The following is a 16,629-nucleotide window of genomic DNA, read 5'->3' on the forward strand; positions in this document are numbered from 1 at the left end:
TAGACTTAAAAAAAAAAAAAAAGATTGAAGCTCTAGATTTAGGTGCCCTTCCCCCAAGGTTGTCCAGGTCCTTATCTCTGAAACCTGTGAATGTTACCTTACATGGCAAGAGAAACTTTACAGATGTGATTATGTTAAGGATCTTCGGGAGATTATCCTGGATTATCCACATGGGCCCGATGTAATCAGAAAACGGTCTTATAAGTGGGAGGTAAGAGGGTCAGGGTCAGAAGACATATGTCAATGGAAGCAGAGGTTGCAATTTGAGAAAGATTCAGCTGAATATTGATGGCTTTGAAGACGGAGGAAGAGTCCATAAACAGAGGAATGCAGGTGTCCTCTAACTGGTAGAAAAAGGAAGAAACATTCTCCCCTAGAGCCTCCAGTAGGAACACGATCCTGTCAATTCCTTGACTTTTGGGCCAGGGAGTCACATCTTGGAATTCTGACCTCCAGAGCTGTAAGATAATAAATTTGTGTTACTTTAAGCCACAAAATTTGCCATAATTTGTTAACAGCAACCATAGAAAACTAATATACCACGCCACCCAGGAAAAAAGAAAATCCTGCTGTAGACCCACATTAATAGAAAGAAGGGGATTAACTGGGAGAGGACACAACCGGGCAAGGAGCTCCTGCAGTGGGAGTGGGAATGTCGGAGGCTACCCAGCTATATGTATGTATTCATATGTTCTCTGTTATTCCAAAATTGGCAACACGGGGATAGATTGTGTAGTGCTTGCATGCACCGAGTCTTATGTTTTGACTATTTGTATAGTCCTTTTTATTTCCCCTGCTAGCCTACACTTTTCCATGATAGCATTCATCTTCATATTCTGGTCCTTTCCTCTGCCTTGTATGAATAATTCCACCTTGCATTTGTGAGGCATCTCACACTTCCCAAAGCCCTTGTGTAGCCATTAACCATTTTGAGCCTTACCACAACCCTTGTGGGGTCAGGCAAGACCACTAGTGGTACTATTAATATATTTCACGGTAGCACCCAAGTTTCTCTAACACCGAGTCCTTCTGTTGGCAGCATTTCACCCTTTTTTTTTTTCATTTCACCCATTTTATCTGCCATGTGAATTCTAGACCATGGATGAGAAAGTTGAGATGCTGGCGGCCTCGCAGGGGTCCTGAGACTGAGTGAGCCCTGGGAGATGCGCGGCAACTCTGTGCACCTCCTTGGCCTTCTAACCTCTGAACATGGGAGGAAAAGCCCTTCTGCCCAGGTGGTGGGGGGAAGGAAAGCTCCACAATGGGGAAACCCATCCTGCTTCTCTAGCACATAGAGCAGTCAATCGGATGGGAAGAAGGAGTCACTCCCTGGTTCCAGGGAGACTGTCAGGGGTCCCCAGTCTGAGCTCCCTCCCCTTCCCCAACTGTCCTAAGGAGGCCCTGCTGTGAAGGTGGGCAGGAGGAATGGTCATGCTTCTGGCCTGGGCCTCAGGGCCTGGCGGAAGTCGGAGGCTTCCGACTTGGAAGGCTACCACTTGGAAAATGGTATCCAAGCCTTTGGATGCCAGCCCCCTCCCCACAGAGACAGCGCTGCGTCCACTTAGAGGCAGTTTCGAGCCATAGGTCCCCTATCAGTGGTCCAAGCTCCACAAGTCACTTTGCAAGGATCCCGCTGCCTCTGCAGAATGTGGGCAACACCTACCCTGCAAGTCGTTGGGAGGATAAAAATAATCTATGGACTAGAGGAAGCGCTCAAAGGATAGCTGTATTATCCACACTCAAGCGAACCGGGGAAGAGGATTCCCCAAGTCGGCCGGCTGGTAATGGAACCAAGACCCCATCCTCAGCCCAAGTCTCCAGTTTCTCATCCAAAGGCCCGCTTCCCGGGGCCGCTTCCCGGGGCCTTCCGTGGCCTGCGTGGGCCCCGAGACCAAGCTTTCCCGCCCGGCGCGCACCCAGGACCCGCTTCGCCGAGCACCGCACAGCTGCGCACATCTGGCAGCCCCGGGCGGCCGCTGCGGGGACACCCGCCCCGGAGCCTCGGTCTGGGCGGACCCCGGGGCGGTGCCGGCTCGGCCTCTCCGGGAGGCTCCCCGCGCGCCTCCGCTCCGGCTGCGGGCGCTGGAGGCGGGGCCGCGGGAGGGGGCAGCGGGGGGCCTGGGGGTGCCTGGAGGGCAGCGGGGAGCCCTGGGGGGACAGCCAGCCGGGAGCCTGGGGGAGCAGCGGGGTCCACGGGGGTCCGCGCGGGGCCTCGGGGGCAGCGGGGGTCCGCGAGGGGGCAGCGGGAGGCCTCGGGGGGCGGCAGGAGGCCCGCTGGGGGCCTGGGGGGTCCGTGAGGGGTCCGAGGGGGGCAGCGGGAGTCGGGAGCCGGCGGGCCGCGGGGGACCTCGGGGGGAGCAGCGGGGGGGGCCGCGGGGGCAGAGGGGGCAGCGGGGGTCCGCGGGGGGTCATTGGGGTCCTCGGGGGGGCCTGGGGGGGCAGCGGGGGTCGGGGCTCCGTTGGGGGGCAGCTGGGGGCCCCGAGGGGGGGCAGAGGGGGCAGCGAGGGCCGCGGGGGGCCGCTGGGGGTCATTGGGGTCCGCGGGGGGGCCTAGGGGGTCAGCGGGGGCCGCGGGGAACCTGGGGGAGCAGCGAGGGCCGCGGGGGGCCGCTGGGGGTCATTGGGGTCCGCGGGGGGGCCTAGGGGGGCAGCGGGGGCCGCGGGGGGGCCTCGGGGGGTCGCGAGGGGTCATTGGGGTCCGCGGGGGTCCGCGAGGGGGCAGCGGGAGGCCGCTGGGGTCCGCGAGGAGGCCGTGGGGGCCGCGGGGGTCGGGGCGCCGTGGGGGGCAGCGGGGGCCCGAGGGGGGCAGCGGGGGTCGGGGGGCCGGGGCGCACGCGTGTCTGCCGGCCCTCGGGGGCGCAAGCGCGGCGGATGGGCGGGAGGACCCCGGGGGGGGGGGGCGGCCCGCGGAGGTGACCCGGACGGCCGGGAGGCGACGGGACAGGGCCTGGCCCGCTGCCCGCAGGGTTCAGGCCCGGCCCAGGCAGCCGAAGGCCCTTGCCAGCGCCCGGGGCCAAGGCTGACGCGGGTGCAGCTGAGCACTGTTCGGCGGGTGGGCGCGGGCCCCGGGCTGGGGGGGGGGCGGGGAGGGGGAGGGGGGCGGGGCGGGGGCGGCCTCCCTCTGCACCCCGGCCCCGCCCGCGCCTCCCGCTCCCGCGGCGGGACAGCTCCGCCCGCACCCCCCACCCCTCGGGGCTCCGGGACCCGGCAGCGGCGGGAGGAAGGGAAACGCGGCCCCATCCTCGCCGAGGCGATCCGCTCGCCCCACGCGTGCTGCCCGGTGCCGCCGTCCCGGGCGCAGGGCGGAGGTCGGCGGGGCGCACCTGCCTTGGGAGGCGGACCAGCCCAGGAGCCGTGAAACTCACCCGAGCTGAGCCCCAAAGGGTCCTGTGCACAGCCCTGATTCAGTCTCCTTGCTAATAAGACTGTAGGCCATAGGGTTTTACCTGGGCACTTTCAACGCACCTCTCCTCTCTATCCTCCCAGGCTTTTTTTTTTTTTTTTTGGGAAGCACACAGAGCTCCTACCTATTCGTGTTACAGGTGAGAAAACACGGCTGGCAAAGGCCCATTCGCCCCCATTTGCGTAGCTAGACTCGGTCAGCCAGAGGCTAAGTCCCTTCTCTCCCTCCCTCCCCCCTCTCTCCCCCCTCCCTCCAGCTGTAGGCCAGGCTTCCACCCCTTCCAACATTCCTGAAGAGGGGTGGCCTCTATTTCTGGGAGAATCAGGCCCTCTAGTCACTGCTGCATGGGAGGTGGGGATAGTAAGTGAAAAGGAAGCAGGTTCTCTTTATTGCAGAGCAAATTCTGTGAGTGGCCTTCCTGGAGGCTTCTCTTCCTTGCCCTGGGGCAGTGGTTCTCAAAGTCCTGCCCCAGCCTGAGGGGCAGCAGGAACCTCACCCCGGAGAATTTACAAGAAATGCACATCCTCTGCTCCACCCCAGGCCTCCTGAATCAGACACTCTGGAAGCAGAGCCTAGCAGTTTTGTTTTAAGGCACACTCCCACCAATCCTGTGGGACACGCTCAAGTTCTGAGAACCACTCATCTAGAAGAGCCTCGGTGTAGGCTAGAAGCGGGCTGACTGCCACGCGAGGCAGGAGGGCCAAGAGGGCAAGAAATGAACTGGTCCAGTGGCTAGCAGTAGTGTGATAGGTCCATTCCTCAGATCCTCTTAACTCGGTGTGTGTGTGTAAACCTTTGGGGCCACGTACAATATTGGAAAGTAATGGAGACTGAGGACCTCCCATAGCATTGCATTCACATACCTACTCACATCTCAAACACAGTGTCCCTGCTGAGGCCCAGCCCTCCAACTTGCTCAAGATGATCTGGATGTTATGGATTCTTTTTGAGTTGAAAGAAGAAGATGCAGCCAGGTCCTGTCCTGCAATGGAAGGTTCTGCAATGGAAGGGCATCATTGCCTATGAGCAAGTTAGCGGAGCAGACCCTGCTCTTTCCTCCTCCCCCGATGACAGGTAAGGCTCACTTTGACCACCTGTGGAAGTGCTGAGCCAGCCTGGGGGTGGGAGGGAGGGAGAGGGGGACAGGGGGAGGAGGAGGGAGGACAGGGATGCAGGAGTCACTCCTCCCAGCTGGCCCCAGGGGTATGGAGGGTGGGCATGGGTACCAGGTAGGATCCGAACTGGTGACATAGCAGGGAAGCTTGCTGGGGGAATCGGTGGAAAAAGTCCCTCTCTCTTTGAAAGGGCTTCAAGAAACAGGCCTTTTCCTTTCAGTCTCCAGATGTCATCACCGGGAGCACTATAGTCTTTCTGAAAAGACAATGAAAGGGATTGGACTAGAAGAGCCCACAGGATTTGGGGGGTGACAGAGAAGAAAGTTGGGGAACTCTCAGGATCTTCAGGACATTGCTAAACCGCCAAGTCAGTGGCCCCGGAGAGGTGGGGGAGAGGCACGCCTTGGGATTTTCCTGCTATGGGAGATGGATTGCTTTTCTTATCTAGCCGGCTGCAAGCTCCCTTCTCTTTTGCAGCCGCACCCTCCTCACAGGCTGGAGCACACTAGCAGAAATGAAAGTCCGGTTGGGCATCAGAGGGGTTACCAGGAGGACGCTCGGGGGGCTCTGACCACTCCAGGCACCGGAGCCCCTAGCATCCCGCACCTGTCTCAGGATGCCCGCCGCACCCCTCGTGTGGCTCTCTTGCTCCTGCCCTGGGCCCCTTCTTTCATCTGTCCTTGCTTTCAGCGAAACTGGCTGCTGCTCACTAGGCTTCCAGTTCCAGTTTTCGAGAGTGAGAACCTGATTGGCCTGGTCAAGCACCACGGCTCCCGAGAGGGAAGACATTCTCATGCTGGATGTCCTCATGGGTGGCTCACCGGTCAATCTGCGGAGGGGGGTCCCCCTCTGCTCTGTGTCTCCTCGTCCATAGCAAGGAGAGTGGGTGCAGAACATGATCAGCCCCACTCAGCCCGAGGCCGAGGCTGTGGGCTGGGAAGTTTCCCTGACAGGCACACAATGCTGTTGGCAGGTCGTGAGGCTGGCTTGCCAGCGCAGCCTTCGTGGGGAGCAATAAAACGGCAGCGCTGAGCCAACCAGGGTCAGAGCAAAGGAATCCACTGCAACCGCAACCCTCTCTGCTGTTGATCTGTTACACACTCAAGAGTGAGGGTGGTGGTGGGGGGTCCAGTGGGAATGTTTGCCTGGGGCCTAGCTCTGCCCCAGACACACAGTCAAACTCAGAGAGTATCCACCCCCGCCCCCGCAGGTGCATACCCACAGGAAGTGGAGGCACTGCTGCTGCCCCAAATGTACACACCACACGTGATTTTTCCATATGGCACTCGATACAACTGTTTTCAGGGTTGTTTTGTCGTTGGAGTCCTTATGAAAGCCTTCACGGCCTTGTGCCGGGATGTGCAAGCAGCAGCCCTGCTGATGGCACTGGAGGCAGAAGTGACAGCGAACGACCGCAGCAGAATGTTTCCTAAATCAAAGCCTTTAAAAAGCATATGGGGTACAAGCAACGAGGAGCCGGAGTGTGAGAGCACGACGTCCTTGCGCTGTGTTTATGGCATTCTGATAGTAGGTGTGTTATTCTTTCCGTAAGAACAAGCAATCACAGGGATGGAAGAGGCGCCAAGTGAGGTGTTTCTGTCACTTATTAGTTCTATGTCCTCAGGCAAATTGTTTGAACTTTCTCAGCTTCGGTGTCTTCATTGGTAAAATGTGTCTAATACTACTTCCCTTGCAGGGTTGCCGTATTCCTTACAGACAGTAAGGCACCTGAGAAAATGTTGAGCACATAACATGGTGACATCTTAAAGCTGTCATCCTAAAGGACCCCTTCCCCGGGGCAGGTAGGCTATAGGGTTACTTTGAGAGAATCATAGTCTGAATCTCCAGACCGTGGTATTGGCTGAGCGCTGGGATATCTGTCACCCAGCTCAACAAATGAGCTTGGAATTCATTGTGCTCATCAGATCAGAAATGAGAAATGGCTGGAAGGTGCCAAGTGGATAGTGGGATATTGGGAAGAAGACAGCTTAATTGATGCTAATCTGAGCAGGAAATGGAGAGGAAGCCAAGTAGCTTCGAGAGCTGAGCCCAGGTGTCATTCATCATTTTATGCTACATGGGAAGTGGGAGAGGACCCAGACCTGATACCAGCCAGGGCTCTGAGGAAAGAGTCAGAGGCCACTGTCACCAGGAAGTGAATGATGCTGAATAAAAACCACCCCAGGCACTAAGAGAGAGGTCAGGAATAAGGATGGGATTTGCAGGATTGGGGAGCCAAAGGACCTTTAGGGGAATGACAGAGATATTTAGGAATTCTTGGGACTGGAGTCAAGAAAGGTCTACTAGACAGCTGAGAGCACTCAGAAGTCCAGTGTGGCTGCCTGAGGCCACACTCAAAGAGAAAATCAACAGTGAGTATTGGAGACGTTTTAGGGATCCCTGAAGGCTCCCAGTGGGAATACCAGACATTGCGGTGTTAAGATGGCAAGGAGGAACGGGTGTGTGTGTGTGTGTGTGTGTAAAACAATATTTTTTTCCAGAGGACAAGACTCCAAAATGTGTTTCAGCACCACCACCACCTGCCCCCTATACATCCTGCAAAATCCTCCAAACTGCGGAGAGGATGGACTTTACTCCCATCATTAGGTTACATTAGAAGGCACAGCTGGCCTTAAAATAAGAAGAATAACTAGGTGGGTAGGACCTAATCCTAAAAGCCCCTTAAAAACGGAGTGTCCTCTAGCTGCTGACCGAAGGGGAAGTCAGGGATCTCAAGCAGAAGTATTCAAGGTACCACTGATGACTTGAAGAGGGAGAGGCCACTTATCAAGAAATTTGGCAGCTTCTAGGAGACGCAGCTCTGGGGACTACCAGAAACGAAAAAGGGATCAGTCCTACAACCATAAGGAACTGACAACAAGAATGGGCTTGGAAATGGATTCTTCCCCAGAGCCTCCAGATGAGAGTGCAGGCGAGTTAGCACCTTGATTTTAGCCTTGGGATCCTCTGAGCGAGAACCCAGCCTCTCCATACCAGATTCAAACCGTGATTTGTGAGATACTAGGCGGGAGTTTTTTTAAGCTGCTAATTTTGTATGGAATCTGAATGCAACAAGAGGAAACAAATACAGATCAATGAAGAATATGTGGTTCAGATTTAGGACTTAATCTTTCATGCTTCCCACCTTATTTCCTTTTCGTTTCACATTACCTTCTTCATCTTTTTTTGTTTTGTTTTTGGCCAATTTACTATCTGATTACTAGGAACCAGAGAGAATTTGACTGTACCTAAGTGCTAATAAAATAAAATATAAGAAAAATGTAAATCTGTACCTGCTTCTGCCACTTAGTATGTGTGGCTTTGGGAAAGTTGATTAGCTTCCTTATACCTCAGTTTCGCATCTATAAATACCGTTTATAAGGCTTACTTGCTGCACTGAAGTTAGACTCAAGTCACATGATGTATGCTTTATGAAATATAAAGCTGTATATAAATATGAGCAGCTATGTTTTTGAAGCCAGAACCACCGGCAGGGTACCTGGGGCAGCCAGGTGAGCCAGCAGAGGTGAAAGTCCCAGCTAGAATATCGAGGAACCTAAGAGAGAGGAGAAAATTAATAAGAAGAGCCCCTTGGAGAAAGCGTTGGGGAGCAGTTGCAAGGACTCTTTCTCCTCTTGAGTGTGCTTTCAGTCTAAAGACTGAAAGTAAAAAAAAAAGCAGACTGGGAAGCGCGCGAGACGAATTCTCAGTATCACCAACCCCAGGGTTTAAAATCCTAGATGAGGAAAGAAGTAATATGACCTCCAGAATGGCCAACCAAATCATTTAGAAAGCTAAAGACAAAAGGAAGCCTGCCACGCTGCAACAAGGACATTGCGTAATGAGGACATTAGACAGAACAAATGAATGAAATCAAACACCTCCAAGGCAGAGGAGAAGCAGAAGGAAATTTCTTTTGGGGAAATGTTATCATTGGCTAAAGACAGAACACGCCTGTGCTTCACAGTGGTGTGGGAACAGTCTCGGGCGGTAAAGAGATGGTTGGAAAGGAAGGCTACAGGCCCTGTGGCAGCATATGGAAATTCAATCCATAACAAAGAAAATCAGACAAGAGATGGGTGATAAGCACACCCATGAAGGACAAAAAGACAGATGTAAAAATCTGATGAGTTCTCCAACTTCTAACAGCATCCAAATTAGCACAATGTTTATTATGGATCAGATTAAATAGCTACACAGAGAAATACTTTGGAGAAGATTCCGAAAAGGAAGAACCAGCACCAATGCTATATTTACTCAACAATAACAACAAAGTGTTTTGTTTCCTGCCTGTTCCATTGTTTCTTGACAAGGAAGCTGCATTTTAAAAACATGAACCCAGGTAATATGAAAACACACACACACACACACACAAGGTAAATCTCAGATGAATCTACAGAAGTAATTAAAAGCTTTCACTAGCACAGTCATTTTGTGATCATTCTAGAGCGGGACGAAACTGAGACCCAAGCCCAGGCAGTAACCTCATACCCTAGAGAAGATCCATGTTTAGGATCATGGGTGATCTACTTGGGAAGAGGCACAGGCTTGAACTCTACAGGTTTTCCTTGGTGACATACTGAACATTTAGATCAGCCTCTCTGAGCATCAGTTTCTTAACCTGTAAAAACTGTAGGATTTTGGATTCAGTGGAATCTTATATATAAAATGGCTGGCATATGGTCAACAATCAAAAAGGGGGACTAATTTTTAAACTACTAATGTCGCCCTAGTTGTAAAGGGGCTAACTAAATAAACTCAGATCCTTTCCACCTTTAAAGTCTTATGGGTCTACCCTTGTAGGGTAGCCTTATTGCTGGGAATATAAAATGATGCAGTTGCTGTGGAAGATAGTTTGGCAGCAGTTCCTCAACAAGCCAAACATAGACTCATCAGACAACCCAGTAATTCCACTCTTAGGTACATACTTAAGAGAACTGAAAGTGGGGACTTACACAGTCACTTGTACACTGATGTCATTATAGCGTTTTTGTTGTTGTTTTTTTTTTTTTGCAGTAGCTGAAAGATGGACACAACCCAGTCTCTGTCAACAGATAAATGGATAAACAAAACGTGGTGTGCGATACAATGGAATATTATCCCGCCATAGAGAGGAATGCAGTTGTGCCACATGCTACAACACAGACGAACCCTGCAGACGTTGTGGTAGGTGAAACAAGCAAATAAGCCAGAGACAAAAAGCACACATATTGTCTGATTCCATGTATATGAAATATATAAAAGAGGAAATGTCATAGAAACAGAAAGTAGAGCTCACCATGGGCTGGGGGAAGACGTTATTGCTTACTGGGTACTGGGTTTCTATTTGGAATGATGGAAATGTTTTTGGAAACAGATGGTGTGATGGTTATACAACAGTGTGAATGTGATTAATGCTACTGAATTGTACACTTAGAAATGATTAAAATGGCATCCTTTATGTTATATACATTTTTTCCCACACACAAAAAAAGTGTGGTTCTATCTTTCAGACACTTCTCCTATGATATGGTAACATCCAAATTAGAGAAATGAACGCCACCTGCCCTTTTTATATTCCCTACAGTCACAAGTGTGGGCTCCGGACACAATTTGCCTGGGTTCAGATCCTCCCTTGGGTCCTTACTACCTGTGCCATCTGGGGCAAGCTGCTCAAAATTTTGAGCTTCAGTTCCCTTTTATGTAAACTGGAGATAAAAATAATCTGTATCTCATAGACACTATGAGATGCTTACATCGTGCCTGGTATGAAGGAAGTGCTTAGGAAATACGATTTCTTCCTGTTCCTTGAAAAGCACCACTATAGTGGCAGCAGAAGGTAGGGTGCATCAGAGCCGGGTGCCCAATGGTGCTAGGGCCAAAGTACTAATCCCGATTTCCCAGGATGCTCCTTACTGAGGTGGGAAGCCTTGGCTCTCATCCCCAGATGACCGGAAGACAACAAGCCACACTCCTTGAGGCTCTACCTCAAGCCCGCTCCATCCTTCCCACCTTAGGTAGAGAGATCATTCTAGTCCTTCAGTAGATAGCACCTTGCAGCTCTTGAATCCAGTCCACACTCATGAATACCCCTTTCTGCTCCAACCATGTTGACCTGCTTGCAGCTCCACCTGGAAGGCTCCTACCTCGCCACCTCTCCTGGCTCTCGACTCCCCTTCCTTTCAGCCTGACTCACCAGGGCTGAGTTAGATGCTTCTCCTCTGAGCTCACATAATGCCCCTTCCGCCCTCCCTGGCATCGCCTACTCACTCTGATGTTATTACCTGTTTCCTTATCATGTCTTAAGATAAGATTAAGCTCCTTAGGCTATTATTAACCTTTTATCCCCAGTGCCCAGAACAGTGCCCATAGTGCCTGGCTCAGAGGAACGCATGCTGGTTGAATAGAGGAATGAATTTGAACAGATAGAAGAATAGATGGATGATCTGGCATTGGTTCTACAAGTTGCATCAGGTTGTAAGATGGCAATACCAGCTCCTATCGGCCGTTGGCCTCTTTCAGACCTTCATTAGACCAGTATGGACCCTTGACAGGATGTCGATTTTAATGGGAAACAGTGACAGCCTAGGTTCCAAACAAGGCAGGTGAGTGACTGTTGGTTTTTTAGAAACTTACTGCCCCCTACTGTCTGTTTTTAAATAGATTTCCACCCATGGTTTCAGTTCCTTCAAGACCCTCTAAACCTACCTCGTTCTTAACTTTCCTACTTCCACTGCTGGTGGCACCATTTATGGGAGCTACTAACACTTAAAATCTTTTCTTATTCTCCCGTAGCCCCTCAGATCTCTGCAATCCCTCAACCCATTAACGTGACCTCCCATCTCTACCCACTTTCCTATTCTTACTATTACCATTAAAAAGTGCTTGTAAGAACAAAGCTCTATTAAAGAATGTTTTCCTCTGCATTGGGAAATCATCAAGGCCACTCGGGCCACTCAACGTCATTTAATACGTAACACAGACTTGAGGCTAGCTTCCACTTCTCTAGCACCTCTGGGAAACACAGCACCATTAGACTAGTTAGATTCTCAAGGCAGAAACAGTACCAATTTTAAACGGCACTAAATGGGGCAATGACCTAGCACTGCTCCTTTATTAATCTTCATAATACTAGGAAAAATTAGGGGCATGTCCCTCTGCCTTAGGAGACAGGAAGGCTAGCCTTTCTCCTTTGAACCGGTGGCATTGTTTTATTGTCTTTGATTAGGGAAGGTCTTAAGCAACAATTGAATTTGTACTTTAGCTATTGCCAGAAGGAACATTAATTAATATAAGTTACACCATAATTAAATCATAGAAATAAGAGCACATTCATCAAAATTTAAAAAGAGCAGTTTTATACAATCTTCTCCAACTGGTTAAATTGAATCATTCTGCTATTTAAGCTGCTTTTTCACACTATTACTCATCTGTGGTGCCCAATAGATGACTTCTTTAGCAAAAAAGTAGAGAATGGTAGAGAAGTTTACTTTGAGGGGGTATAGACAGGTGATCACAGCCTAAACCAGTTGTCAAGCGGAGGTCTTAGTTCCCCAAGTAATATGGACCAGGTTTCCTAAGTCTGCCCAATTAGTAGTTTGCTCTCTTATTATCAGGGTCTCTGTACTCAAGGATGCTTATATGTGACCTTGGATTTTTCGGAGCTTTCTATGTCCTCATTTGAAGAACGTAGATGATAATGATAGCTCTTTCATAGAGCTATTTAGAACTGTGCCAGAACATTATCCAAGTATGATTCCAGGCTGTCCCCTCGCTCCATCCTGTGTGGCTCATGCCTGTCCACCGATGGGCAGCCTGTCTCAGAAGGATTCCGAGTCCAGCTTTTAAGATTACAACACAGAAGGACGTGTTACTTTCCCAGCTCTCATTCTAATAAACGGTTTGGAAAAATCTATGTTGTTTAGAGGCTGTGGTCATTATTTATAGGTACTTAGCATGTGCCCAGACATCATTGAGGCATCGGGGATTGGAGAGGGTCCAAGCATATAAACCACCCATCAGAGATTCTCCAGAATCTACTCATGTGATTTTAGGCCTTGAAGGAAGCACGGCATCACATTTTTTCAGCCTGTGGAGATGCTTTAACAAGTAGCCAGCTGGGATGTAAAGGCAGCTGCTCTTATTTAAGAACAATATGAGAACCAACTGCCTGAATGGCTCTTCTGTGACATAAAAGCAGGGTTAGGTATTTTCCATGGTGTTGCCTAATTCCCTTTATTTAAAGATCCAGACATTAATTCCTTCTTGAGCTGTCTATAGCTGTCCATTTCTTATCAGAAAATGGAAACTATGTAATCTAAGTGTGTTTGGTGTTTTGGTCACTGCCAGAAAGCTGAGAGCCGGCTCATTGTCCTTATGGGCCAATCGGTTCAATGCAAGGGCCTGATTGGCCACTCTCCTTGCATCCTTTGACTGTACTCTGCAGGACTTGGCTATTAATTACTGTGTCTTGCACTATGCTTTCTTCTTGAGTCCCTTCTGAAAGAGAGTTTCCAACCTTAAATGAAAAAAAATAAATAGTTCAGTCATTTCAATAATAACAAAAACAGCAAAAATACAAGGTAAGTGTTATGAGCAAATGTTAAGTAAATCACTGGATGGTATTTAAGATTTCAGTTCAGGTAGGATTAAATAGAAGCAATAAGTAAAAAATACTAGATATGTTTTATACAGACATGTATTATATCTCTCTTTATGATAGAGCTACATCTACACATGGATATATAGGCAGGTCTCATATATAGATACACATCTCATATATCATACATATTTTTAAGACTTTATTATTTATTTGACAGAAAGAGAGAACACAAGCAAGGGGAGTAGCAGGCAGAGAGAGGGGGAGAAGGAGGCTCTCCACTGAGCCGGAAGCCAGAGGTGGAGCTTGATCTCTGGACCCTGGGATCACAACCTGAGTCAAAGGCAGACACTTAACCGACTGAGCCACCCAGGTGCCCCCATACATATTTTTATATAGACACATACTAGATATGCACATGCAAATATATCAGATTCTAAAGTCAGACTGTCTAGGTTGGAATCCTAGCTTCACCCTCCCTCAGCTATATGTTCTTGGGCCAGTATTTATCATCTCATTCTCAGGTTCATCATCTCAGAATGACAGGTAAAAACACTCCCAACAAATGTTGCTTTGAGGATGAATGAGACAGTTATGATATGGCAAGCTTTCAATAAATACCAGCTTTTACTCTTATAACTCCCTTTTACTCATTTATGATAGCAATATTCCTGATAATAATTGCAAGTCCAGTATCCAGAATTTGAACAATAGGTTTACATGTTTGAAGGCAGATGGGGTATCTTCCCTCAGTGCCAAAGACTGAAGAGTCCTTCATTGTACTTCCTGTAAATAGTACCTGCCTCAAAGTCCAGCGATCTGGAACAAATGAAGATCTTTAACAGGCACAGCTGGCTAGGACAGAAGCAGCTATGATTAGGGAAGAGGGGCTCAAGGCTTACTAACTCAGAGCAGCCCCCTTCCCTCTGCAGGTCACTCAAATACACAAGGTTCAGGGTAGAGGGAAAAATACCTCTCTTTTTTGCTTCCAAAACAATAGCTGCATGAAAGCTTGTTCTGCTGTTTCCCCCAAGCTCACCCTTGGGTAGGATCCTCCACTCAATGCCAGCCTTCTCAGTATATGTGGTCAGAGAGGAAGGGCCCTAGCAAGACACCAGCCTGGGATGATGAGCTCCTGTGCTGAGCAAGCCTGGCAGTCAGGGATGGGGTCACGGGTTGGGGTGTGGGGGGGTGGGGGATGTTGACAAGGACTTCTGCTACCTTACAAGCCCAGCCTCAGCTCTTGAACATCACCTTGGTCCCCGCCCCCCACACCCGTCCCAACAGCAAATGGACAACAGCTCCAAATTCTTTTGGCTCAAAATCATCGGCAATCGGATGACACATGGGAAAAAACAAACAAGTGTGTCGCTTATTATGTTTTATTGTGTTAAACGGTTTACATGGGATAGCCTATTTAATATAATATGTAATAAAAAATGCAGAACTTGTGAAAGCTAGGTTTCTGAAAGTTTAGTGTTTTTTTGTTCTTAATTTATATTGTTATTTCATTATATCCTTATTTAGAGGAGCCACATAAAGTACACTGTAATTGTATTTTTAAAATATCTGTTCATGTGCGGTTTTGAATATTCACTTAAGCGAATGGAATCAAAATCCCTTGGTTGAGGGATTTTAGATTCAGCTAGGAGTCTGCAAGGCATACATATCTAGCTGCTACATAATCTGGGACGGCAGTGTCCAGTACAGTGACCACTAGCAACCTGTAGCCACTGAGCACTCGTGGTAATAATTTACATTTAAAAAACTGAAGTAGTGTAAAATATTCTTCTAATAACACAATTTGATCATTTTGGTAGGACCGTACTTCACTTCAAGATTTCTCTTGCGTGATGGTGTATGTGTTGAGCATGTGTGCTGTTTCTAGTATTATTTGTAAGCATTCCACTAATCCAGTTGATGGCCACCTATTGATTCAATTCAAATTATTTTTTTCTGAACACCAGTGTAACGTTCTGATGTGTTTATTTGAATATTTTAGGCAGACAGTGCAAGTCACGGTGATACCCATAAATCATAATAGGTAAATTAAATGGCATATATTGTTTTAATTGTACCGCAATTCAAAATGAAGGCATACTACTGATGCTAAATTGCTTAGAGGTCCTGGAGCTAGTACTGTCATGGAAAAGATATGTAAGTAAATGTCACAATGAATGGCAATCAGAATTTGCTGAAGTGGTGCAAAATGAAAAAGTTGATTTTTGTATAAAATTTTTTAAAAAGAAAATAAAGTGTGCAATAGTAAGAGACATTTTTACCAAACACATAAGGCATTTGATAAATTTCCTCACAATATTCAGAAGATTGTTGAAATTATTCTTCAAAGTAGAATCAAATATCTAAGAAAAAAAATTTTCCCCTTATAGATAATCTATTTTCTTTCTCTGAGGTTTTTAATTTTGGGGGCCCTGGGTGGCTCAGTTGGTTAAGTGTCCAACTCTTGATTTTGGCTTAGGTCATGGTCTCAGGGTCATAGGATCAAGCTCACATCGGGCTCTGTGCTTTGGTGGAATCTGCTTGAGATTTTCTCTCTCCCTCTCCTTCTGCCCCTCCCCTTGCTCACACTCTATAAATAAATACATCTTTAAAGTTTTTTTTTTTTTTAAGATTTTCTTTATTTATTCACGAGAGACACAGAGAGAGAGGCAGAGACACAGGCAGAGGGAGAAGCAGGCTCCATGCAGGGAGCCCGATGTGAGACTCGATCCCGGGACTCCAGGATCACGCCCTGGGCCGAAGGCAGATACTGTACTGCTGAGCCACCCAGGCTGCCCAAATCTTCAAAGTTTCTAATTTTGTTTCTATTTGATGAATTCGACATGTTACAATTTATAAATTTAAGGTATGTAGTATGTTTCTTTGATAATTTTATGTGTTGTAGTAAGATTGCCATTGAGGCAATATTTATCACACTATGACTTATTCACCATTTGTCATAAGTTCATACTCTTAAACACCATCAGTCTATCTCCCCAATCCCCATCTCCTGCCAACCACCATTTTACTTCTCTGTTTTCTTTTGTTTTGTTTTTACAGGTTTGACTTGTTTAGATTCCTCTAATCTTTTTTTCTTTTTTGCAGCTTCACTGAGGCATAATTGAAATTTTAAAAATAGTGCATACTTAATGTATACAATTTGATGAGGTTGGATGTATGTAGACACCTGTGATATCATCACTACAACCAATGTAATAAACATATTATCACCTCCAAAAGTTTTCCCGTATCCCTTTGCTCTGTGTGTGTATGTGTTAAAAACACTTAACATGGGATCTACCCTCCTAACAATTTAAGTGCACAGTACTATATTGTTAAGTATAGGCACAATGTTGTACAACAGACCTCTAGAACTTACTTCTCTGTTATAACTACATTTATACCCATTGAACAATTCCTCATTTTCTTCTCTCCCCACCCACCAACAACCAACTGCCTACTTTCTGCTTCTTAAGTTTTCTGCTTTCTTAACTGGTTTAATACTTCATGTAAGTAGAATCATGCAGCATTTG

General features: G+C 48.2%; 1 long non-coding RNA gene across 7 annotated transcripts; it reads left to right on the plus strand.

Moving 5' to 3' along the window:
• Positions 1-1,595: 1,595 nt before the first annotated feature.
• On the plus strand, positions 1,596-16,335 carry LOC144316405 (uncharacterized). 7 transcript variants are annotated; one of them, XR_013382362.1, is made up of 6 exons: positions 1,596-1,781; positions 4,288-4,477; positions 9,535-9,684; positions 10,849-11,102; positions 15,728-15,962; positions 16,202-16,335. It is a non-coding gene; the product is annotated as an uncharacterized LOC144316405 (long non-coding RNA). The 7 variants fall into 7 exon arrangements; XR_013382361.1 differs by having other exon boundaries at positions 1,603-1,781; positions 15,728-16,335; XR_013382360.1 differs by lacking the exons at positions 15,728-15,962; positions 16,202-16,335 and adding an exon at positions 11,293-12,395 and having other exon boundaries at positions 1,604-1,781.
• The last annotated feature ends 294 nt before the right edge of the window (positions 16,336-16,629 follow it).

The sequence above is a fragment of the Canis aureus genome, chromosome 6, assembly GCF_053574225.1.
Source record: "Canis aureus isolate CA01 chromosome 6, VMU_Caureus_v.1.0, whole genome shotgun sequence".
Lineage (NCBI taxonomy): Eukaryota > Metazoa > Chordata > Mammalia > Carnivora > Canidae > Canis > Canis aureus.